The sequence below is a fragment of the Diaphorina citri genome, unplaced genomic scaffold (genome assembly GCF_000475195.1).
Source record: "Diaphorina citri unplaced genomic scaffold, Diaci psyllid genome assembly version 1.1 scaffold2506, whole genome shotgun sequence".
Lineage (NCBI taxonomy): Eukaryota > Metazoa > Arthropoda > Insecta > Hemiptera > Psyllidae > Diaphorina > Diaphorina citri.
In genome coordinates, this window is record NW_007379927.1 from 4,487 (window position 1) to 29,874 (window position 25,388).

The 25,388-nt window shown below is 38.9% G+C and overlaps 1 long non-coding RNA gene across 1 annotated transcript; it reads right to left on the reverse strand.

The window, feature by feature from the left end:
* Window positions 1-9,680: 9,680 nt before the first annotated feature.
* Window positions 9,681-25,329, reverse strand: LOC113471484. The gene is made up of 2 exons (XR_003394165.1): window positions 25,060-25,329; window positions 9,681-9,825 (listed from the first exon to the last, which is right to left on the reverse strand). It is a non-coding gene; the product is annotated as an uncharacterized LOC113471484 (long non-coding RNA).
* Between the last annotated feature and the right edge of the window lie 59 nt (window positions 25,330-25,388).

The window sequence follows — 25,388 nt, forward strand, 5'->3', positions numbered from 1 at the left end:
TTTTAATCACCCTTCGGAGATGAGATATCCGCCTGACGGCTTCCATTTTAACTTCACCCAACCTGAGTCGGGCAGTCGGGCTTGTTCTTAACGTAATAGGTGGGTCGGTAATTACGCATATTATCATTTCAAAGACCCATCAGATATAATTGACATCTGTCCTCACGCAAAGAATGACTTCAAACGCATCGTATTAGTTTTAAGTTAAGAGACGGTGTTTTAATCACCCTTCGGAGATGAGATATACGCCTGACGGCTTCCATTTTAACTTCACCCAACCTGAGTCGGGCAGTCGGGCTTGTTCTTATCGTAATAGGTGGGTCGGTAATTAGGTAATTACGCATATTATCGTTTCAAAGACCCATCAGATATAATTGACATCTGTCCTCACGCAAAGAATGACTTCAAACGCATCGTATGACCTCAGAACCTAATCAGCAAGAGATAATACAACGAAATACTAGAGTAGGCACATACAGCTAGGTAACAGATACCTATAACCAGGGCCGTATCCAGGATTTCGTCGAGGGAGGGGGCGAGAGTCCAAACAGTGATGTACCGGGGGGATACTCCAGTAAAGGAGAAAAATTGAGCTCGGGGGAAGGGCCCCGGCCCCTTCGCCCTCCCCATAAATACGGCCCTGACAGATATACCTATAACTAGGTAATAGATAAGGTCTGTTGTGAAAATGATGGTAGGTACTGTTGTGCAAGAGATGATAATGAGTTAATAAGTGCAGGATGAGTTCATACTATCTTCATACTCGTAACTATGTAGGTATGCTGTAGATAACTAGGTACTCGAAATCGTACAATATGGCACTTATTCAAATGAGCTTGGTAGGTACATGGGGTATGTCAAATGAGGTAGGTACCTATGTACAAGTAAGTTGAAAATACCGCGAATACCTAGGTACATACATATAGTTGCCTACAAATGTAATTCTTAATGGAATAGAATAGGTGATTCTCATGATTTTTTTTTATTATCTCAGAAAAAACTATAAAAATTAAAAAAAATATTGAGACTAAAACGAAGAAAATGCGTTCTCGATAAAACAGGGTAGACAAATTGAGAGAGAGAGAAACAATATCTTTTTTTTAAGAGGTTTGACAGAGGGAATTGTAACTGCTATGGTTTATCGTCCCGAAATCGAAGAGAGAAGGAAGACAGGATAGGAGAAAGCCAGCCGTTCCGAGAACGCCAAGTTTGACCGATGAAACAGGGTAGACAAATTGAGAGAGAGAGAAACAATATCAATAAAAGTTATTGACGGACTGCCCAAAGTTCGACTTGCCAAAATGACACAGCATACTTCTCAGACAACATTGTTACATTAAAAATGAGATTGAAATGATAATTAAAGAAAAAAAGAATGGATATTAATTTGGTTTAGGTACTTGATATTGTATCTTCATTGTGGAGGTGAATGGCGATTGGCGATGGTAGGTACCTAATGATTATGTTTCACCCGACGCCGACGTAATTAATGTTGTTAAAATTAGATTTGATTTGCATTCATGTTGCATAAAATATGTAAATAAATAACTGGAAAAATGTGGTAATACATTAATTGTAAAGTATGTGCCTTATGTTTGACCGCGTAAGACCCGAAAGTCACGTCTGCAAACATGTCCCCCGTTCGATTCCAGGTGATGTTGTTGAGTAGGGGCCATTCCCGTGATATCTTCTCCAGGAGATAGAATAGTCTGGAGGCCTCCTCATCCGTGATCCATTTGTAGATCAGGCAGACGAGACACATGATCTGAAATAGGGAAAGGGGGGGCTTGTTGTGGGCGTACGACCCAAACGTCACGTCTGCAAACATGTCCCCGGTTCGATTCCAGGTGATGTTGTTGAGTAGGGGCCATTCCCGTGATATCTTCTCCAGGAGATAGAACAGTCTGGAGGCCTCCTCATCCGTTCATTTTCCTCACGAGGCTGAGTGGGCCCCGCAACAGCCAGTTACGGGATCAATCATTTGCATGATACAAATTTCTTGACCCCGCCGGGCTTGTTGTGTGGGCCGAAGTTGACCAAGTTTGACCGATGAAACAGGGTAGACAAATTGAGAGAGCGAGAGGAACAATATCAATAAATTTATTGACTGACTGCCCAAAGTTCGAGTTGCCGAAATGGCACAGCATACTTCTCAGACAACATTGGTACATTAAAAATGAGATTGAAATGATAATTAAAGAAAAAAAGAATGGATAATAATTTGGTTTAAGTGCTTCATATTGTATCTTCATTGTGGAGGTAAATGGCGATGGTAAGTAGGTACCTAATGATTATGTTTCACCCGACGCCGACGTAATTAATGTTGTTAAAATTAGATTTGAGTTGCATTCATGTTCCATAAAATATGTAAATAAATAACTGGAAAAATGTGGTAATACATTAATTGTAAAGTATGTGCCTTATGTTTGACCCCAAGTCAAACTTGGGGTTGAGGTCTGATGATTGTTACAAATATCGGTCAATATTACTATAATGGCTTATGGTGAATGCTTTCAGCAAAGTTAACAAAAGTTAAAGTTCAGTCGAAGATTAGAACCAATCATAACATAAGATAACACGCGAGATTCAAAATGGATTTAATGGACACAAAGGAAAGTGAATGAATGATGATAATAAGCAGGTAAATATACGGTTCGAATATCTCGCAATGTAGATTGAAGAAGATCCCTTTCAACTCCACACGCGAGATTCAAAATGGATTATTGGACACAAAAGAAAGTGAATGAATGATGATAATAAGCAGGTAAATATACGGTTCGAATATCTCGCGATGTAGATTGAAGAAGATCCCTTTCAACTCCAACATACTGTCTATAATATTTTTTAGTTGGTTGTTTGTTTGTGTGTTTATAAATTATTCAAAAGAGTCGACAATTTAATTAATATTATAGGCAATATCAATAGATGCATTCGTAATCATACACATTCGCGAAACTGTCATCTCCACCAAGAATAACATATGCTCTATCCGGAAAATCCATGATAATCCAAGATAGGTATCAGACTATTTATACATACCTACAAATTTTGTACTTTTATACCTAGGCAAGCTACCAAACTTACCTACTACTGAGAAAAAAAATGGTGACAGGGTGCCAAAAGTTTAGGGTGGAAGAACTCTATGATTGGGTTCTCGAAACAGTTTCGAGCTTCCCGATATAGTGGTACCTATGTAATCTCTTGTAGCTCATTTGTTATCAGAGCCATTATCATTAAAGAGTTTTGATGTATAGATTTTGGTGAGTCTAAATCAGCGGTTCTCAAACTCTTTTTAAACAGCCGTTGATATTCGAACTTTTTTTCCTGTCAATTCTCTAGGGACAAAAAAAAGTTAAAGCGTATAATTAAAAAAAAGGACATACCTAGGTAATTTTGGGTGTCAATTTTCTGGAAATCTAGCACAAAAAAAGCATGTGTTCCTGGACTTAGTAGGTAACGTGTGACGAAAATATTTTTGGAATAACGAGGAAAATCCACCACTGCTGGGTGAAGATTTGAGAACGGCTTGTTCTTGTCTAAATAAATCAGGTTCTAATGAGTAATTTGGCCGTTTTTGGTGAAATTTAATAACATAAGAATGAATATTTATAAGCCAGCAACGATAGCTCGGTCGTTAGAGCATGGCTCGTGCCTGTTCTTACGTCGCGGCGACCCGGTGCCGCGGGTTCGATTCCCGCCCAGGGCGGATTTTCAGGAAAATTCACCACTGCTGGATTAAGATTTGAGAACGGCTTGTTCTTGTCTAAATAAATCAGGTTCTAATGAGTAATTTGGCAGTTTTTGGTGAAATTTAATAACATAAGAATGAATATTTTATAAGCCAGCACCGATAGCTCGGTCGTTAGAGCATGGCTCGTACCTGATCTTATGTCGCGGCGACCCGGTGCCGCGGGTTCGATTCCCGCCCAGGGCGAATTTTTCCCTGATTGGGAAACATTCGTTCCTGGATCGGCTGGCTTTCCTCTTTCCTGTATTTCTTCTCACTTCGCTCTCCGGGACGAAGGTTCTAAAAAAAATGAGTTAAAGTCCCTCTATCAATCCTCACAAAATAATAATAATATTTATGCTGTTTTTATGGTTATGTGATTATTTATATAAATAAATAGTGGTGTTTATTACCTTTAAATAAGAGAGAGCGAGAGAGAGAGAGGCATAGATACTTTCCTCTTTCCTGTCTTTCTTCTCTCTTCTCTCTTCGCTCTCCGGGACGAAGGACCTAAAAAAATGAGTTAAAGTCCCTCTATCAATCCTCACAAAAAAAAGATTATTTATGCTATTTTTATGGTTATGTGATTATTTATATAAATACATAGCGGTATTGATTACCTATAAGCTATAATTAAGAGAGAGAGCGAGAGAGAGAGGCATAGATAATAAAGAACAAAGTTAAGAAAAGAAAGCACGTACGTAACACCCAGATGATTCATATGAAATACCTACAAAAGGTGATGGTTTTAGGTGATTTTAAGCTGAACTTATGCGGTTAACTTTGGTGGACTTAACAAATGGAAATTTCTTGGCCAATTCCAAACTTTGTTATCACCTTTTGATAACAGGATAACACATCTACCTATAACTGTATAAGGATTACTCTTAATATGAAGAAGGTAAGTAGCAGGTACTGTGGTAGGTATTGGTATCTAAAGAAAAACTTGTAAATGGGCTGTCAGCTTTTCTCTCTCTCTCTCTCTCTTTCTTTCTTTACTTTTCCTTCCAAAGTTAGACTCTCAATTAAATAGTCACTGAACACTCCTCATTGGTAAGTATTGAAGAAATTATTACCTACATATACTTACTTTGGTAAATACCTAGCCATTTCACTTAGTAAGTAGAAATCTCTTTCTTACCTACCTAGCTATGTAGGTACGTATGCACCTAGTTATATCTAACTATACCCATGCACCCATTTCACTTAGTAAGTAGAAATCTCTTTCTTACCTACCTAGCTATGTATAAGGTACGTATGCACCTAGTTATATCTAACTATACCCATGTACCTAACTTACCTACTTACCTATCTATGTACAATTGTATATATCTATGTATAGGTAGGTATCCTACTCGTTAGCTGTCTGAAAAATCCATGCATGCATGATCTTCCCTACATTACCTGCTCGAGTGTAAAAAGGTACAGGTATAAAAGTAGGTACATTCTAGGTACTTATAATTACCTATTCTATATTACCTACAGTAAATTTCACTTTCCAAGAGGATATCAGAGTTATAGGTATAAAAGTAGGTACATTCTACGTACTTATAATTACCTATTCTATATTACCTACAGTAAATTTCACTTTCCAAGAGGATATCAGACGTATCCTTCGTGGTCTGATGGGCATTTGAGAATAATTGAGTAGCTACTTTAATCTAGTAGCGGCATTTCCTCTTACTATGAAGAAGGTTGTCCCTACTGTGGTACCTACCTACTGTGTTATTGGTATCCAAAGAAAAAAATGTGAATAGGCTGTCAGCTTCTCTCTCTCTCTCTCTCTCTTTACTTTTCCTTCCAAAGTTGAACTCTCAATTAAACTATTATTATTATTAATAGTCCAACACGCGAAAACGTAATAATATCTTATCCAAAGTTGAACTCTCAATTAAACTATTATTATTATTAATAGTCCAACACGCGAAAACGTAATAATATCTTATCTACATGAGTATAGGTACTCATCAGTAGGTGATAATGATAATGTATTAATAATTATGATTATTGTAGGTCTGTTTCTACTTATAAATAGATATGTATAAATAGTCACTCCTCATTGGTAAGTATTGAAGAAATTATTACCTACATATACTTACTTAGGTACATACATACCTATTACCTACCCATTTCACTTAGTAAGTAGAAATCTCTTTCTTACCTACCTAGCTATGTAGGTACGTATGCACCTAGTTATATCTAACTATGAACACTCCTCATTGGTAAGTATTGAAGAAATTATTACCTACATATACTTACTTAGGTACATACATACCTACCCATTTCACTTAGTAAGTAGAAATCTCTTTCTTACCTACCTAGCTATGTAGGTACGTATGCACCTAGTTATATCTAACTATACCCATGTACCTAACTTACCTACTTACCTATCTATGTACAATTGTACATATCTATGTATAGGTAGGTATCCTACTCGTTAGCTGTCTGAAAAATCCATGCATGCATGCATGCATGCATGGTCTTCCCTACATTACCTGCTCGAGTGTGAAAAGGTAGTTATAGGTATAAAAGTAGGTACATTCTAGGTACTTATAATTACCTATTCTATATTACCTACAGTAAATTTCACTTTCCAAGAGGATATCAGATTACCTAACTTATCTACTTACCTATCTATGTACAATTGTACATATGACATATCTATGTATAGGTAGGTATCCTACTCGTTAGCTGTCTGAAAAATCCATGCATGCATGATCTTCCCTACATTACCTGCTCGAGTGTGAAAAGGTAGTTAGTTATAGGTATAAAAGTAGGTACATTCTACGTACTTATAATTACCTATTCTATATTACCTACAGTAAATTTCACTTTCCAAGAGGATATCAGACGTATCCTTCGTGGTCTGATGGGCAAAACTCTCACCCGCCTCGGAATCAGAAGGTTCTGAGTTCGAGTCCCTTAGATAATCTCTAACTAAACATTACCCTCCGGCGCGAACGACCTTGCTACATATCATAAGTGTTAAAGCGCCTATTCGGAAAAAAAAATATTACCCATGCTCTTCGCCACTAGAAAACCGATGGATCTTAATAAAGAATGATTTTATTATCCATATCGGAACTGATTGAAGATTAAAATCACAAAAGTAGGTGTGTTTTGTTATCAATTTTTCAACAGTACGAAGTGTGTTTCAAAAGTTCTTCCGCACCTCCTGGAAAAAAAGAGGTCTGCCCTAGACGGAAATCGACTGCTAAGGTCTTATCGTTCCAAGAAATGTTTCAAAAGTTCTTCCGCACCTCCTGGAAAAAAAAGAGGTCTGCCCTAGACGGAAATCGACTGCTAAAGTCTTATTCTTATCGTTCCAAGAAAGAGAAGAGAAAAGGAAGACAGGATAGGAGAAAGTCAGCCGTTCCGAGAGCCTTTTCTGTTTAGGACAAAATCCGCCCCGGGGCTGAATCGAACATATGTTTCAAAAGTTCTTCCGCACCTCCTGGAAAAAAAGAGGTCTGCCCTAGACGGAAATCGACTGCTAAGGTCTTATCGTTCCAAGAAAGAGAAGAGAAAAGGAAGACAGGATAGGAGAAAGTCAGCCATTCCGAGAGACTTATCTGTTTAGGACAAATCTGTTTAGTGCACTTGGGGTCAAAACTTCGTATCGCACCTTTCAAATGGCGAAATGAACTTTTAAAACGTACTATACTTTATTTTATTAACTCCTTATTTATTTCATGTTATTTTCTTATATATATATCTCTCTCCATAGTCCCATATTAGGTATTGTACCTACCTTACGATGTGGATTCTATCAACATTACTTCCTATAATATCGACCTAAGTACATAAAACATAATTATAGGCCAAAGAAAACATTATGATCTCCTCTTTGTTGCTTAATTATATCTGGGCGTATATTAGCTTGATTATGATTAAATAACTTTTCAAGGATAGGTCCGTACGTATTTTATGCTCTATCCGGAAAATCCATGATATTCCAAGATAGGTATCAGACTATTTATACGTACAAAATTTTGTACTTTTATACCTAGGCAAGAAGGTATAGGTACCTACCAAACTTACCTACTACACTGAGAAAGAAAAAAATGGTGACAGGGTGCCAAAAGTTTAGGGTGGAAGAACTCTATGATTGGGTTCTCGAAACAGTTTCGAGCTTCCCGATATAGAGTGCAATATTAGAGTGCCGGATTGGGCTGCCGGCAACCTAGTTTTTTTCTCAGTGTAGGTACTAGTTTTTTTTTTTTTCATTAGGCGCTTTAACAATGTTTTGTGTATGTCGTTCGCGCCGTAGGTACTAGATTTGAATAATAGGTAACAATAAACTTTAAACCACGTATTTACACACAAAAAATCTTCTTCTTTCTCGTCTTCTTCTTCCTTTTCTTCTTCTTCTTCTTCATCTTCATCTCCTTTCTGTTGTTAATTCACAAAATTGCCTTCCCTATAACGTACGCCTATTAATCACCTCCAATTCTTATTCCAATCACGAAATGACCCTACAAGTTAAGCACCTTGTACGATTACAACATTACAAGTTAGAATATTACAAGTGCCTCTAACTTGGAGAGTACCCAAACTGGGGGGCGTGAAGACAAGTTAGGGGGGCGCATTCCGAAGTACCACTGAAGGGGGCGATTACAAATCATATGCGAAACAAAAGCTTGACGGAAAATCCCTACCTAGACAGATGAGGTTCGTGAAGAATAGCAGTCAGCCAGCCAAGTTAGAACCTGGAAAACGGGAAGTGTGTGAACGAAATCGTTGAAACGGTCCCTAATCTATTGTATCTAAGGAACCAGCTGATTTATGATCAGGTGACAGTACCCCCACCCCCACTGTCACTATCAGCAGCAACAACAACAACAACAACAACCCAATAGTCAGTTTCCCAGAAGAAGCCTTATAAGATAGTAGTTAGCCAGCCCAGTTAGAACCTGCCTTGTAAGCCCTAGGTCACGGGTTCGATTTCCGCCCAGGGCGAACTTTATCCCACAAAGGTATAACGTACGCCTCATAATAAGACGTTCACACTCATAACAGGTTCGTTCTCGGAACGGCTGGCTTTTTCCTATCCTGTCTGCTTTCTCTTCCCTTTCGGGACGATAAGACTTTAGCAGTTACCTACAGTTCGTTATACCTCAAAAAATAAAAAAAAAAACCTACATACAATACAATGGATTGGGAGGGGCGTGTGTGTTTATCACATTTAATAAAAGGGGACAGGCGCTTAGTACTGGGAGAAAGGGGGGAAGTGGCGAGTACAATATAGTTTGGGAACCCCTGGTTTGCCTGGAGTCCTGGAGAGCACCTAATAAGTAAGGTGCGTCTGAGTTTAGTACCTTCATGAGAAATGGGAATATCAATGGAGGATAGGACAGGTAGATACGTCTTATTATGAGTGTGAGCTTGGAGTTTCAGTGGAGAAGCCTTTTTTTTTTTAAGAGGTTTGACAGAGGGAACTGTAACTGCTATGGTCTTATCGTCCCGAAATCGAAGAGAGAAGGAAGACAGGATTCTTCTTCTTTCTCGTCTTCTTCTTCTTCTTCTTCTTCTTCTTCTTCTTCTCCTCCTCCTCCTCCTCCTCCTCCTTCTCCTCCTCCTTCTTCTTGTTCCTTCTTCTTAGCCTTCTCTTTCTTCTTCTTCATCTTCTTCTTTCTGTTGTTAATTCACAAAATTGCCTTACCTATAACGTACGCGCGTACGCCTATTAATCACCTCCAATTCTTATTCCAATCACGAAATGACCCTATCCAAAGAATTAATTATCTCCTAAAATATTAGGTACCTACGCTGCGTCATAACTTTTTTGGCAAATGAAAAGTGTGACGTTTGCAATGGAACACAGTCCTAGTTTAGAGTACTTTTATTTGAACATTCAATACCTACGAAGCTACTACGTACATTCATGTAGGTACCATATAATTACGTATGTAGGTACTTGGGTTTTACCTTTCAGCAAAATCATTCTCAGAACCGCGAAACAATAGATGTTTTAACAAATATAAACAAACAAAAAGAAAAAAAAAATACAATGACATGATATAGACATAGGGCATTGTACGTAATTATCAGAATGTCTCATTGTATGGATATGTAGTTCATCATAAGATTAAGGCGACCTTGCATTGACTGTGACAATAAATGTCTAAAACTATTTGAGGGAAAAACTTTAGCTGAAGGCACTTTTCTGATTCCTAAACCTGATTGTGATTGCTAGGATCATAACACCATTGACTAAAGAACTCCAGGTTTAAAAGATGATTAGATAATGAACTGAAAAAAAGAGAAAAAAAAATGCTTTACCATCACATTCGAGTAAATATTACCAATCAATTTAAGTAGGGCGGGGGAGAATATATGTCAGGTTTACTCATTCACCAAAATAGAATCTCTGTATTTTGACTGATTAGATAGCTAGGCATTAGGTTATCTATTCTAACGTCAACATTTCTGACAAGATAACACCCACAAATTGAATGAAAAACAAACTGCTCCAATTTTATTATTTAATGATCTAAAACTATTTGAGAGAAAAACTTTAGCTGAAGGCACTTTTCTGATTCCTAACCCTGATTGCCAGGATCATAACACCATTGACTAAAGAACGTCCAGGTTTAAAAGATGATTAGATAATGAACTGAAAAAAAAAGAGAAAAAAAAATGCTTTACCATCACATTCAAGTAAATATTACCAATCAATTTAAGTAGGGCGGGGGAGAATATACGTCAGGTTTACTCATTCACCAAAATAGAATCTCTGTATTTTGACTGATTAGATAGCTGGGCATTAGGTTATCTTTTCTGGTTATCTATTCTAACGTCAACATTTCTGACAAGATAGCACCCACAAATTGAATGAAAAACAAACTGCTCCAATTTTATTATTTATTGCATTAAGAGGACTAGTAAATGAAGCAGTTCATACAACAATTACTCATCCACTGAAATAGAATCTCTGTATTTTGACTGATTAGATAGCTGGGCATTAGGTTATCTTTTCTGGTTATCTATTCTAATGTCAACATTTCTGACAAGATAGCACCCACAAATTGAATGAAAAACAAACTGCTCCAATTTTATTATTCATTGCATTATAAGAGGACTAGTAAATGAAGCAGTTCATACAACACAACAGAAGCTAGGCTAGTTAGTTTGCAGGGTAGCATCTGCCTTGTAAGTGCTAGGTCATGGGTTTGATTCCCACCCAGGGCAGATTTTATCCCAAACAGATAGGGTTTATTCTTGGGACAGCTGGCTTTCTCCTATCCTTTCTTCTCTCTCTGCTTTTGGGACCTTAACTTTTACAGTTCTCTTTATCAAACCTTTTTGAAATAGACCTTCATAAAGTGACCAAGTTTTCAATCAAAAATTCAAGTACTAATGGCTTATGTGTTATCATGCCTATTTCATTTAGACTCTCTGCTTAGAATAGGATGTCTTAATATGCTAACAGTTCAATAGAGCACCTCTTTATTCCTTTATTGATATAGTTTTGTTTACAAAATAACAATTAGTTCATAATACTTGGTCTTCCTTCTCTCTCTCTCTCTCTCTGCTTTTGGGACCTTAACTTTTACAGTTCCCTTTATCAAACCTCTTTGAAATAAACCTTCATAAAGTTACCAAGTTTTCAATCAAAAATTCAAGTACTAATGGCTTATGTGTTATCATGCCTATTTCATTTAGTCTACTTTATTTTAGACTCTCTGCTTAGAATAGGATGTCCTAATATGCTAACAGTTCAATAGAGCACCTCTTTATTCCTTTATTGATATAGTTTTGTTTACAAAATAACAATTAGTTCAAAATACTTGAGAAAATGAAAAATAAAAGATAATCCTACCTGTTCAGAAGATTTTTTCTAGCAAAAACTGGAAATGTCAATGCTTGTGCAATCAATAGAGAGACACAAAGAATGGAACGATGGAGTTGGGCTGGAATAAATTTGAGGCCGTGGTTATGAACAGGGCCATCGTAGGACATCGTCGGACTTTTTGCGTGTAAAGTTGGCGGGAAATTCGAATTTTTGATTTAGGTATAAAAGTAGGTACATTCTAAGTAGGTACTTATAATTACCTATTCTATATTACCTACAGTAAATTTCACTTTCCAAGAGGATATCAGACGTATCCTTATTCGTGGTCTGATGGGCAAAACTCTCACCCGCCTCGGAATCAGAAGGTTCTGAGTTCGAGTCCCTTAGATAATCTCTAACTAAACATTTGCTGGTACAAGTATGTTCTGATAATGGTTCAAGTCATAGTGTTAAACCGTGGTAGAAGGAGTAATGCACTGGTTCCCGATGGATCACTGATGTTAAGCAACGCAACGTTAGGTATGTAATAGGATGGGTGACCTGAGCGATCGCGGGCTGTCGGTTTTTCCAGGTCCCACTCAGGCTGGGTAAGGTTTATGGTGAGGAGGCGAGTAGCTTATCGCCAAACGAAGGATAAAACTCTAAAAAGTGTAAAAACCTAAGCAGTCATACAATACCTTATTACGTTAAACCTGTAAATAATAATAATAATAATAATGATAAGAAGAAGAAGAAGAAGAAGAAATGTCCATCTAAAATTCTAAACATTCTAAACAGAAGGTTCTTAAGTCAATCAACGTGCAAAGTCTTGTCTAAGGAGTGGCAGGGATAGAGAGCATTTGACATCTCCACTAATTTCATCGCTTGTAATTCTCAATGGTATAGAGATGCCAGTTTTACATCTTCAATTTTTTCACAGCTCTTTCTTGTTTGTTTTAGTTCCATGGTTTGATATCAAAACTAACCACATCTTTTCTTCTCATTTTTCAGAACTGCTTCTTATTCGTTTTAGTTCCATGGTTTGTTAAGTATATTATCACTGAACACTGAACAGTATGTCTTCAAGTACGTTGTGGAAATTCGTTCAGTGGTGGATTGAGCGAGAGGTTGAGGGTTCGACTCCCCCGACTCGACTTACTGCAGCGGCTTTTCAAATGTTTTAATCCTGTTTGATCGAAGTAGGTAAAATCAATTTATTTTCATGTACATGATGCTTGAAATCACGAGGCGTTAGGTTGGGGGTTCCATTCTCGCCCTTCGTGAAATTTATGTACCGATAATGTTCTTTCTCGGAACGGCTGGCTTTCTCGTATCCTGTCCTCCTGCTCTCTTCGATTTCCAAGGGGGGGAAAACGCCTCCCCAATTTCCATCCCGTACCGCCCCCACTGGCTGGTGCGCATCCTACCTTGGAATAACCTGAAATAAACTATCCTTCATCAGTAATTACATTTTATTGTAGAACTTCTCATTATTTACAATCGAAGTTAATACTCGCGTGGTAGGCGTGTGAATTTTGAGTCCACATGACGTCCAACCTCAGGCCAACCTCAGGCTAGAAGAATAAAGTAGCCAGGCGAAAGTTGCCTGTCCATTGTTCTAGCTGGGTTGCTGGATTAGCAGATACTTGGGCGTTGGGCCATAGGAGAGGACTTAGGCCGAATCCTAGTATGCCTTGCCTCTCTGAAGTTTTGAAGTTCATCATGGTAACAAATGGGAAGAAGCCAGGGGAAATACTCTTTCCTCTACCATGAATATAAATATATAAATAAATAATAGTGCTTATTTATACTGCTCGAATAGGACTGAAAAGTCCCTTTACTCCAGCAGTAGAGGCTACTAGGGAAGTTTTAAGGGGATTTTTTAGGAAAGTTTTAAGAGGTTTGATAAAGGCAACTGTAACAATTGAGGTCTTATCGTCCAGAAATCGAAGAGAAAAGGAGGACAGGATGGGAGAAAGCCAGCCGTTCCGGAAATCTTAACTGTTTAGCATTTATGTATTGTTCGGCCTGGGCGGGAATCGAACCCGCGACCTAGCGCTTACAAGGCTAGCGTGCTGCATAACTAACTAAACTGCAACAAGTGTCCATGATAGCAACGAGTGTCCATGATAAAGTAAGTCTAATTAATGTATTGACCGTTGCAATGAACTCTCAAGAATACGTAAGATTCATAACTAAACTTAATAAGCACCGAAAAGAAAATCACACAACAGAACTTTCACAAAAATGGTAGCGTAGAAATCTAGACCATATCTTTTTGGTAACTTTTCCATTATTAGATACCCACCTACTCCTCGACGCGACCGACGTTTCTTAACCCAAGTGGTCAGGAAGTGGTGTTGGGTGTGGTAGTCATATTGCTGATGATCGGACTAGTTTTGCTCTTAATGATCCACCTATATTTCATATCTCTATAGGTTTTTCAATTTTCCACCGATTTTTCCCACGGTCCCACTGCTACGCTAATGACTGTTCAAGGTTCCTAGGAATGTCTTATGACCAGGAATTATTACCGGGTATAATATACCCGGTAATAATATATTATATATTATATGATTACAGGATTATCATTTATCGTACCAAGTAGGTACCTACTTAGGTTGAGTTTGATAAACTGTAAAGAACGGAAGTCTTAGGTATGGTTCCGAAAAAATTAAAGCGAACGAAGACATAACAAGAAAAAGCCGCTATCGAGTCGTTCTGAGACCAAATCTCGGAAGAAATATTCTTTGTATAAAGTTGGCCCCCAGTGGGAATCGAACCCCCGGACTTATGTTGAAGTCACGGCTCAGGATTATGCTTTATCGCCTTTCTTTTTCAACATTCCTGTTCGCTTGACCTAATAAAAACCTGCCCGCCCTCTTGTTTTTCCTAGAACTTTGAGAATTGATCCTGTTAATGGTACCCGCTAGGTACCTCACTTCCCACTATGATGTGCGTGTGTGTGGGTATTACAATGAATGAATGGGTAGGTACTCTGATTAATTATATTGGTAGCCAATAAAATATGCATATTGATTTATAGAGACAAATTATTGGTAAGTAGGCACCTGATTAACGATTCTAACATTCCTAACACCTAATAGATATTTACACAGATAGGTATGTAGATACTAAATAGTTAGATATAGATACGTTTATTTATCTTAGACAGATGGACAGATAATACCTACCTATTTGATGACTGCTTACAACGGTCGACATCATTTTTCTTCTTCTTCTTCTTCTTCTTCTTCTTCTTCTTCTTCTTCTTCTTCTTCTTCTTCTTCTTCTCCTCCTTCTTCTTCTTCTTCTTTTCTGTCAGCACTCTCTAGTATGGTGTTTAATGTAGAATCACAAGTTCGAATACCACCACTAAAGAATTGGAGTTCTTAAATCAGTCGGAGTTCTTAAATCAATCCGAAATTTTTAGGAATTCCGAACCTTCTCTAAAGTCCATCCCGAATGAAATCCACGACCTAGCGATTACAAGGCAGGCACCCTACCTTCCAAGCTCGCTACTTTACTGTAGGTCAGACCGGACTCTGAAAATATGGAGTATCCTCTCCGGTACAACACTGTTTGGACTTTCGGTCCCAACCTTCGACAAAATCCTGACTGCTCTTCGCGAGCACAAAAAAAGCATGTGTTCCTGGACTTAGTAGGTAACGTGTGACGAAAATATTTTTGGAATAACCAGGAAAATCCACCACTGCTGGGTGAAGATTTGAGAACGGTTTGTTCTTGCCTAAATAAATCAGGTTCTAATGAGTAATTTGGCCGTTTTTGGTGAAATTTAATAACATAAGAATGAATATTACCTATTAAGCCAGCACCGATAGCTCGGTCGTTAGAGCATGGCTCGTACCTGTTCTTAGGTCGCGGCGACCCGGTGCCGCGGGTTCGATTCCCCCCCCAGGGCGGGTTTTTCCCTGATGGGGAAACATTCGTTCCTGGATCGGCTGGGTTTCCTCTTTTCTGTCTTTCTTTTCTCTTTTCTCTCCCGGGCGGAGGACATCGGCTGGCTTTCCTCTTTCCTGTCTTTCTTCTCTCTTCACTCTCCGGGACGAAGGACCTAAAAAAATGAGTTAAAGTCCCTCTATCAATCCTCACAAAAAAAATGAATATTTGTGCTCTTTTTATGGTTATGTGATTATTTATATAAATACATAGCGGTATTTATTACCTATAAGCTATAAAAAAGAGAGAGCGAGAGAGAGAGAGGCATAGATAATAAAGAACAAAGTTAAGAAAAGAAAGCACGTACACCCAAATGATTCATATGAAATACCTACAAAAGGTGATGGTTTCGAGTAATTTTGAGCTAAACGGTATAAGCTAAAGCTAAAGACTTTAAATTTGGTATGTAGTTCACAAATGTGACAAGGATGCAACACAAAACGTTTGCCGCATAAGTTCAGCTTAAAACTCGCAACCCATGGACTGTGAGTCGTCTACTGAACCGCGGATTGGTTCTTTCAGCTATTGGCAGTCTGTTCAATCTTAAACAACATTCTAATTGTTGATCCTAAAGTTTTGTTTATGCCACGGGCTATTAAAGAATGAAACTGAATATTTTTTAAGTTTCTCTGACGTCTCAAGAGTACCATTGTTTGAGAGCATTTGACATCTCCACCAATTTCATCACTTGTCATGCTCAATGGTGGAGATGCCAAATCATTCACAACTTCTTTACTTCTTATTCTTTCAGAACTGCTTCTTGTATGCTTTAGTTCCATAGTTTACTCTTTACTCTATGTCCTGTACTCCTCCTAATGTTAAGTAGGTATTATCACTGAACAGTATGTCTTCAAGTACGTTGTGGAAATTTGTACAGTGGTGGATTGAGGGTTCGACTCCCCCGCGGGCGGTACAGATTATCCGTCGATCTTTGAATTTGCTTTCTTCTATCTTGATCAAAGTTACTGCAGCGGCTTTTCAAATGTTTTAATCCTGTTTGATCGAAGTAGGTAAATTCAATTTATTTTCATGTACGTGCTTGAAATCACGAGGCGTTAGGTTGGGGGTTCGATTCTCACCCTTTGTGAAATTTATGTACCGACAATGTTCCTTCTCGGAACGGCTGGCTTTCTCGTATCCTGTCCTCCTGCTCTCTTCGATTTCCAAAGGGGAAAACGCCTCCCCCAATTTCCATCCCGTACCGCTCCCACTGGCTGGTGCGCATCCTACCTTGGAATAACCTGAAATAAATTTTATCCTTCGTCAGTAATTACATTTTATTGTAGAACTTCTCATTATTTACAATCGAAGTTAATACTCGCGTGGTAGGCGTGTGAATTTTGAGTCCACATGACGTCCAACCTCAGGCCAACCTCAGGCTAGAAGAATAAAGTAGCCAGGCGAAAGTTGCCTGTCCATTGTTCTAGCTGGGTTGCTGGATTAGCAGATACTTGGGCGTTGGGCCATAGGAGAGGACTTAGGCCGAATCCTAGTATGCCTTGCCTCTCTGAAGTTTTGAAGTTCATCATGGTAACAAATGGGAAGAAGCCAGGGGAAATACTCTTTCCTCTACCGAAGAATAAAGTAGCCAGGCGAAAGTTGCCTGTCCATTGTTCTAGCTGGGTTGCTGGATTGGCAGATACTTGGGATAGAAGGTAGAAGAGGATTTAGCCCTTATCCTAGTATGCCTTGCCTCTCTGAAGTTTTGAAGTTCATCGTGGTAACAAATGGGAAGAAGCCAGGGGAAATACTCTTTCCTCTACCATGAACATCAATTTTTTAGGGAAGTTTTAAGATTATTTATACTATAAATATATAAATAAATAATAGTGCTTATTTATACTGCTCGAATAGGACTGAAAAGTCCCTTTACTCCAGCAGTAGAGGCTACTAGGGAAGTTTTAAGGGGATTTTTTAGGAAAGTTTTAAGAGGTTTGATAAAGGCAACTGTAACAATTGAGGTCTTATCGTCCAGAAATCGAAGAGAAAAGGAGGACAGGATGGGAGAGAAGGCAACTGTAACAATTGAGGTCTTGTCGTCCAGAAATCGAAGAGAAAAGGAGGACAGGATGGGAGAAAGCCAGCCGTTCCGGAAACCTTAACTGTTTAGCATTTATGTATTGTTCGGCCTGGGCGGGAATCGAACCCGCGACCTAGCGCTTACAAGGCTAGCGTGCTGCATAACTAACTAAACTGCAAAAGCACCGAAAAGAAAATCACACAACAGAACCATATCTTTAACTGTAACTGCTATGGTCTTATCGTCCCGAAATCGAAGAGAGAAGGAAGACAGGATAGGAGAAAGCCAGCCGTTCCGAGTCTTATCGTCCCGAAATCGAAGAGAGAAGGAAGACAGGATAGGAGGAAAGCCAGCCGTTCCGAGAACGAACATTATCCCCGCCCCGGGCGGGAATCGAACCCGCGGCCTAGCGCTTACAAGGCAGACGCACTACCAACTAAGCTAACTAGGCTGGCAAAGAGAGAAGGAAGACAGGATAGGAGAAAGCCAGCCGTTCCGAGAACAAACATTATCCCATCAGGATAAAATCCGCCCCGGGAATCGAGCCCAGTGGCCTAGCGCTTACAAGGCAGACGCACTACCAACTAAGCTAGCTAGGCTGGCTGAACCTTAACTTAATTTATGCCGACAACCTAGCGCTTACAAGGCAGACGCACTACCAACTAAGCTAACTAGGCTGGCCATTTCACTTCTTGGATTTGGCGTTTGGAATCGAACCCGAATGGTAGCGTAGAAATCTAGACCATATCTTTTTGGTAACTTTTCCATTAGATACCCACCTACTCCTCGACACGACCGACGTTTCTTATTTGAATAACAGGTAACAATAAACTTTGAACCACGTATTTACACACAAAAAAAATCTTCTTCTTTCTCGTCTTCTTCTTCTTCTTCTTCTTCTTCTTCTTCTTCTTCTTCTTCTCCTCCTCCTCCTCCTCCTTCTCCTCCTCCTTCTTCTTGTTCCTTCTTCTTAGCCTTCTCTTTCTTCTTCTTCTTCATCTTCTTCTTCTTCTTCTTCATCTTCTTCTTCTTCTTCTTCTTCTTCTTCTTCTTCTTTCTGTTGTTAATTCACAAAATTGCCTTCCCTATAACGTACGCGCGTACGCCTATTAATCACCTCCAATTCTTATTCCAATCACGAAATGACCCTACAAGTTAAGCACCTTGTACGATTACCAACATTACAAGTTAGAATATTACAAGTGCCTCTAACTTGGAGAGTACCCAAACTGGGGGGGCGTGAAGACAAGTTAGGGGGGGCGCATTCCGAAGTACCACTGAAGGGGGCGATTATAACATTACAAGTTAGAATATTACAAGTGCCTCTAACTTGGAGAGTACCCAAACTGGGGGGCGTGAAGACAAGTTAGGGGGGCGCATTCCGTGAGTTAGGGGGGGCGCATTCCGAAGTACCACTGAAGGGGGCGATTACAAATCATATGCGAAACAAAAGCTTGACGGAAAATCCCTACCTAAACACGGTTGGTCCAGTGGTAACGTGCTTGCTTGCCATGCAGAAGGTCCCGGGTTCGAATCCCACCATCGACAAAAATTATCGTTTTTCGATTGCAAATACGAGTATTTCAACGGGTTACTTTCTGGTGTTCTCGTGTTGACCCAGCAACTAAATGGGAAGTATTGTGTCTCTTCTCGTCCATCTGATGAGAGGCATACTACGGGATGGGCATGCTACGACACAGGCCACAAGTGCCCAAACTGGGGGGCGTGAGTTAGGGGGGGCGCATTCCGAAGTACCACTGAAGGGGGCGATTACAAATCATATGCGAAACAAAAGCTTGACGGAAAATCCCTACCTAAACAGATGAGCAGTTAGCAGTTAGCCAGCCTAGTTAGAACCTGCCTTGTAAGCCCTAGGTCACGGGTTCGATTTCCGCCTAGGGCGAACTTTATCCCAAAAAGGTATAACGTACGCCTCATAATAAGACGTTCACACTCATAATAGGTTCGTTCTCGGAACGGCTTGCTTTTTCCTATCCTGTCTGCTTTCTCTCTTCCCTTTCGGGACGATAAGACCTTAGCAGTTACCTACAGTTCGTTATACCTCAAAAAATAAATAAAAAAACCTACATACAATGAATTGGGAGGGGCGTGTGTGGTTTTCACATTTAATAAAAGGGGACAGGCGCTTAGTAGAATAGAATAGAATATACCTTGTTTATCCTGCCCGAATAGGACTGAAAAGTCCCTTTACCCCAGCAGTCTAAACAAGGTCTCGTATATTTGATGGGTTAAAAAATAACACATACAACTAATAATTCAGTAAAAAGACCTTGCTTAACTAGAAAAAAATGGGAGAAAGGGGGAAGTGGCGAGTACAATATAGTTTGGGAACCCCTGGTTTGCCTGGAGAGCACCTATAATAAGTTAAGGTGCGTCTGAGTTTAGTACCTTCATGAGAAATGGGAATATCAATGGAGGATAGGACAGGTAGATACGTCTTATTATATGAGTGTGATCTTATGCTTGGAATTTCAGTGGAGAAGCCTTGATTATAGAATAGAATAGAATATACCTTGTTTATCCTACCCGAATAGGACTGAAAAGTCCCTTTACCCCAGCAGTCTAAACAAGGTCTCATTAAAAAGACCTTGCCTAACTATACGTTTTTTAATGAAATTTCATAAGACTTTCAACTGTTTTGATGAGTCCAAGTGCCCCTCCCAATTTAGCCAGAAGATCCTAAAATTGTTTGACAACCCCCAGGATATATGGTTTCCTTTCTAGATACCAACCAGACACAAAGTAGCTTCACTTGAGTGGAAAGTCTGAAAGATGAGCCACAAGCTGAGAACATTTTTAAGTAAAAGTGAATTTGACATCTCCACTAATTCATTTTATCAATGTGAATATGACATCTCCACCAACACATTATTTTTATCAAAGGTGAATTTGTCATCTCCACTAATAACAACAACCGTTCTGAGAAGAACCCTATCTGTTTAGGATGATCAGGATGAAGTTCGCCCCGGGAGGCAACCCTTACACGGGTAACCAGATGCGCCACCCTCCAAGCTAACTTGGGCAAAGACCTAAGATGTTAGTCCCCTCCTAAAGTGTGTTTCGAAAGTTCTTCCGCACCTCCTGGGAAAAAAAGAGGTCTGCCCTAGACGGAAATCGACTGCTAAGGTCTTATCGTCCCGAGAAAAGAAAAGGAAAACAGGATAGGAGAAAGTCAGCCGTTCCGAGAGCCTTATCTGTTTAGGGCAAAATCCGCCCCGGGCCTGAATCGATCCAGCATCCTGGCGCTTAACAAGTAGGCACCCTCCTAGCTAACTAGGCTGGCTGTACGCAGTTGAGGTCAAAACTTCGTATCGCACCTTTCAAATGGCGAAATGAACTTTTAAAACGTACTATACTTTATTTTATTAACTCCTTATTTATCCTTCGTCAGTAATTACATTTTACTGTAGAACGTCTCATTATTTACAATCGAAGTGAATACTCGCGTGGTAGGCGTGTGAATTTTGAGTCCACATGACGTCCAACCTCAAGCTAGAAGAATAAAGTAGCCAGGCGAAAGTTGCCTGTCCATTGTTCTAGCCTTCTAGCTGGGTTGCTGGATTAGCAGATACTTGCATACTTGGGATAGAAGAGGATTTAGCCCCTATCCTAGTATGCCTTGCCTCTCTGAAGTTTTGAAGTTCATCATGGTAACAAATGGGAAGAAGCCAGGGGAAATACTCTTTCCTCTACCATGAACATCACCTTGATTATAGGTACGTTTTTAAATGAAATTTCATAAGACTTTCAACTGTTTTGATGAGTCCAAGTGCCCCTCCCAATTTAGCCAGAAGATCCTAAAATTAAAGGCAACTGTAACAATTGAGGTCTTATCGTCCAGAAATCGAAGAGAAAAGGAGGACAGGATGGGAGGAAGCCAGCCGTTCCGGAAACCTTAACTGTTTAGCATTAATTTATGTATTGTTCGGCCTGGGCGGGAATCGAACCCGCGACCTAGCGCTTACAAGGCTAGCGTGCTGCATAACTAACTAAACTGCAACGAGTGTCCATGATAGCAACGAGTGTCCATGATAAAGTAAGTCTAATTAATGTATTGACCGTTGCAATGAACTCTCAAGAATACGTAAGAAAAGATGAGCCACAAGCTGAGAACATATTTTTAAAAGTGAATTTGACATCTCCACTAATTCATTTTATCAATGTGAATATGACATCTCCACCAACACATTATTTTTTATCAAAGGTGAATTTGTCATCTCCACTAAATAACAACAACCGTTCTGAGAAGAACTCTATCTGTTTAAGATGATCAGGATGAAGTTCGCCCCGGGAGGCAACCCTTACACGGGTAACCAGATGCGCCACCCTCCAAGCTAACTTCGGCAAAGACCCAAGATGTTAGTCCCCTCCTAAAATAAATGCTTAAAAAAAAAAAGTTAACTAATCTGGAGAGTCGACACTGATATTATAGATAAGAACATTACGATTCTTTATCATGTCCACTTACTCAACGTAAAGCATCTTGTAGATTGTAGAACATAGAAAAATATGTCCACTATGTCATCATAAAAAATGTTTCACCTATTTTACTTAGGTAGGTGGTACCTTTATTAGGTACCTACATAACATTATGTATTGTGTCTATTTACATAATTATGTAGGTATCTATAAATAGGTAGGTATTTATCTATCTATCTGTTACATAATATAAAAGTAGGTAAATAGGATTAACTAGTCTGGAGAGTCGGCACTGATATTATAGATAAGAACATTACGATTCTTTATCATGTCCACTTACTCAACATAAAGCATCTTGTAGATTGTAGAACATAGAAAAATATGTCCACTATGTCATCATAAAAAATGTTTCACCTATTTTACTTAGGTAGGTGGTACCTTTATTAGGTACCTACTACATTATGTATTGGGTCTATTTACATAATTATGTAGGTATCTATAAATAGGTAGGTATTTATCTATCTATATGTTACATAATATAAAAGTAGGTAAATAGGATAGATAACTTTTATCTACATATTATCTATCTATCGAAGCCCCTCTGTTACAAAAAATTGGCCCGACTAGAACATAAAACTTCTTATCTGATAACAAGATTGAATGCCAAACGGCGGGTCCCTGTTCGATCCTCCACAACGCAAAATATTTTAACCAAGATAAATTTAGTTTTTAGACCAATTAATTCTAAACCTATGTACGAGAAACCAATACATATACCTTCCCGTCTGAGACAACACGTATTGCTAATTTGCTATGTATGTCGAAGTTCGATAGCGGTAACCAAACTGGTAAAGTCTTATCGTCCCGAAAGTGAAGAGAGAAGGAGGACAGGATAAGAGAAAGCCAGCCGTTCCGAGAACGAACCTTATCTGTTAGGATAAAATCCGCTCCCGGGCGGGGATCGAACCCGCAGCCTAGCGCTTACAAGGCAGACGCGCTACCCTCCAAGATAACGTTATGCCAGTTTAGTACTAGGCTGGCAAAGTAAAAAATCGTCGCTTCCATTAAGCTCCATCTCATGCTTCCCACCGGACACACTTGATCTAAAGATGTTTTAAAAGTGGATGAATAACATTATAATAAATTTTAACTTGACCCTCAGCAATATGACATGGGAATCCAACAACAGAATATTGTACAATAGAAATGGAAACTGAGAGAATCCATTCACGATTTGTTGAAAATTTCAATGTCAAACCAATTTTAAGTTTAATTATTATCAACTCGATGTACTCGGCTCCCTTTTATTATTCACCCAGCGCAACGTAGCTCAACCCTAGTGACCAGGGGATATATTCCAACCCCGGGGCGAAACACATGCAACCGCACATTGGACTCCACTTACACTTGTTAATATTTCTTTCTCAAAGGAAATTTATGAACACACGATATCCTGAACAGATAAGGTTCGTTCTCGGCACGGCATGCTTTCTCCTATCCTGTCCTTCTTATCTGTTCGGGACGATAAGACCTCCGTTGTTACAGTTCCCTCGATCAAAATTCTAAAATACAAATTCGTTCCTAAAGGGGATTTAGCTAAAAGCTCAATCCGAGACATTTTTTTTTTAAAGAGGTTTGACAGAGGGAACTGTAACTGCTATGGTCTTATCGTCCCGAAATCGAAGAGAGAACGAAGACAGGATAGGAGAAAGCCAGCCGTTCCGAGAACGAACATTATCCCATCAGGATAAAATCCGCCCCGGGCGGGAATCGAACCCGCGGCCTAGCGCTTACAAGGCAGACGCGTTACCAACTAAGCTAACTAGGCTGGCTAATCCGAGACATTGGTTCTAGTATACCTACGCAATATGTTGAATGACTTACACCTACATAGTACATAGGTATATAAATATATGTAGAAGGTACGTGATTTATTCAAATTTGATGCTCTATTTTTACGTAAACATTGTCATCTTGAGTCATGTTTCCATTGTTATCTCTACAGTGACATTGTTTTTCATTACATTGTCATTGAACATTGAATAATAATTTAACGTAAATACATACATATTTAACATAATATGTACCTAACTTTTATGTGTCTAGATACCTACTAGATAGGTCTTGTTCTATGTAAAAGCAGCTTAAAATCTTACAGGTAGGACTGTCGATATTACCTTTTGTTGTTCCTTACGTATCCGTGGATACCAGAAGGTAATTTTCTACGGGGCAAGGACCTTTAATGTTAGTCCCCTCAATAATTGCTAAGAAAGAAAAAAAAAACTCTCCAGCCTAGAGTCCTTGCAGTGAATTCACCCTTTATCTTTTCGCACAATTTCAACGTCAAAGCATCTATTATAATGAAAACATTGTCATCTTGAGTAATGTTTCCATTGTTATCTTTAATACAGTGACATTGTTTTTCATTACATGGTCATTGAACATTGAATAATAATTTAACGTAGATACATACATATTTAACATAATATGTACCTAACTTTTATGTGTCTAGATACCTACTGGATAGGTCTTGTTCTATGTAAAAGCAGGTAGCTTAGAATCTTACAGGTAGGACTGTCGATATTACCTTTTGTTGTTCCTTAGGTATCCGTGGATACCAGAAGGTAATTTTCTACGGGGCAAGGACCTTTAATGTTAGTCCCCTCAATAATTGCTAAGAAAGAAAAAAGCTCTCCAGCCTAGAGTCCTTGCAGTGAATTCACCCTTTATCTTTTCGCACAATTTCAACGTCAAAGCATCTATTATAATGATTATCCAAAGAATTAATTATCTCCTAAAATATCAGGTACCTACGTTACGTCATAACTTTTTTTGGTAAATGAAAAGTGTGACGTTTGCAATGGAACACAGTCCTAGTTTCAGGTATTTTTATTTGAACATTCAATACCTACGAAGCTACGTACATTCATGTAGGTACCATATAATTACGTAGGTACTTGGGTTTTACCTTTCAGCAAAATCATTCTCAGAACCGCGAAACAATAGATGTTTTAACAAATATAAACAAACAAAAAGAAAAAAAAAATACAATGACATGATATAGACATAGGGCATTGTACGTAATTATCAGAATGTCTCATTGTATGGATATGTAGTTCATCATAAGATTAAGGCGACCTTGCATTGACTGTGACAATTCCAAGAGCACTGAATCTGACGGTTGTGTACTCGTTTTCCACACGAAGAGGTCTGGGTTTGAAAAAGAAAATCGAAGAATGTCAGTCGTTCCGAAAACGAACATTATCTGTTTCGGGATAACATCCGCACCGGGTGGGAATCGAACCCGCGGCCTAGCGCTTACAAGGCAGACGCTCTACTCTCGATGCTAACTAGTGTAATAACCTCCAAGTTAACTAAGCTGTCCATAAAACCCTTAATCAATCCCTTAATTATTATTATTATTATTATTATTATTATTATTATTATTATTTTTTTTCAAAATGATA